Source organism: Amblyomma americanum, chromosome 11 (assembly GCF_052857255.1).
Source record: "Amblyomma americanum isolate KBUSLIRL-KWMA chromosome 11, ASM5285725v1, whole genome shotgun sequence".
Lineage (NCBI taxonomy): Eukaryota > Metazoa > Arthropoda > Arachnida > Ixodida > Ixodidae > Amblyomma > Amblyomma americanum.
The window spans coordinates 48,596,342-48,598,135 of NC_135507.1; the positions used below are offsets into that span (position 1 = coordinate 48,596,342).

General features: G+C 46.5%; 1 non-coding gene across 1 annotated transcript; it reads right to left on the bottom strand.

Annotated features, from left to right (window-relative positions):
- Window positions 1-1,518: 1,518 nt before the first annotated feature.
- On the bottom strand, window positions 1,519-1,590 carry TRNAS-ACU (transfer RNA serine (anticodon ACU)). The gene has a single exon. It is a non-coding gene; the product is annotated as a tRNA-Ser (tRNA).
- Window positions 1,591-1,794: the final 204 nt, after the last annotated feature.

Consider the following 1,794-nt stretch of genomic DNA (forward strand, 5'->3'; position numbering starts at 1 on the left):
ATAACGAACAGTTAGCGAGTTGAAGGAGCATGGCTTTCTCTTAAGGGAGCCGCCAGCAGTGAACCAAAAACGTTGGACTCACGGATCTAATCACGAAGTTTCGATAAAAATTTTGTGCGCGTTGAACAGCTGCAGAACCTAATTGGAAACTGGGTATCAAGAAGTGACAGACACGGTCGGACTTTTAGGCTGACGAAACCTTCAGTGAAGGATCGCAGTTTTCGCAACTGATTGCATTCAACCTTAATTTTGCTCGAAGATGCTGCTTTAGCTCAGAAGTTCGATTATTCTGCTTAAGAAGCAAAGGCTTCACTTAGCTCTGGATTCTATGAATATTCAGGGCCACGTCGGCAGAATTATTTCTCACTCCTCGACAGTAATCAGCGCTTCATTTGGTGCACTCTTGAGAAGTGTCATGTCCCTAATTACAAACAAGTCAGATCGCGTGATATATTTTGCCGTAAAATTCTTTGCGTTTCTCGAAAAGTTTATGCTCCATTCTTGGAAAAATTACAACAAAGATGAGCCTTGCGAAAGAAATGCCCACCCTGCCGTAACTCCCCTGCATCCAAATACCTCGCAACACCACGTACAGAGTCGATCACACTTGTCTAGAGCGCTCGAGAGATGCCATCAGCGAAATAAGGCGACATTCTAAAGCAGATATTTATTTTCACTGATAATGCTTGCGCTGGGGAGCAGCCGAATAGACAAGTGAACCTCACAGGCACCAGCACCTTAATGCTAGCAAAGCAGTTGCGAAAATATTTCACTTCATTTTCTCCGCAGCACATCGCCCGAGCGCTCTAGACAAGTGTGATCGACTCTGTACTAATTCAGGTTCACTCACCGTGGCTACACTGGCATCAATCGTAAGTGCATTATTTATTCATTAGCCCAGCTTGATCGCCCGTCTATCTTGAGCACTTACTAACACAGAGGCAGATGAAGTATTGTCTTTTAACTTAACGAAAACCGGTCCCAGAAATTGCGCTCTGCCAATAGACGTTTTTAGCACACCGGGCACGTATTAGTTGAGATAACAATAATATTAATTGGTTTTGAGGGAAAGAAAATGGCGCAGTATCTGTCTCATATATCGGCGAACACCTGAACCGCGCCGTCCGGTAAGGGATGAAGGAGGGAGTGTAAGAAGGAAGGAAGAAAGAGGTGCCGTTGTGGAGGGCTCCGGAATAATTTAGACCACTTGGGGATCTTTAACGTGCACCGACATTGACAGCACACGGGCGCCTTTGCGTTTTTCCTCCATAAATAATAATAATATTAATAATTGGTTTTTGGTGGAAAGGAAATGGCGCAGTATCTGTCTCGTATATCGTTGGACACCTGAACCGCGCCGTAAGGGAAGGGATAAAGGAGGGAGTGAAAGAAGAGAGGAACAAATAGGTCCGTAGTGGAGGGCTCCGGAATAATTTCGACCACCTGGGGATCTTTAACGTGCACTGACATCGCACAGCACACGGGCGCCTTAGCGTTTTTCCTCCATAAAAACGCAGCCGCCGCGGTCGGGTTCGAACCCGGGAACTCCGGATCAGTAGTCGAGCGCTCTAACCACTGAGCCACCGCGGCGCGTCCTCCATAAAAACGCAGCCGCCGTTTTATTAATAGTTATATTTTATTATTCGTTTTAATATTATTTATTAGTATTGGTTGGGATGTATACCTGTTTACCGAGGCCTCCTGATGAAACGCAGTGGCCCCGCCTGGTCCTTCTTCCCCCCGTACCACTGCACGTGCGCAGGAGGCACCCGGTATACCGGTATATGTGTCCGC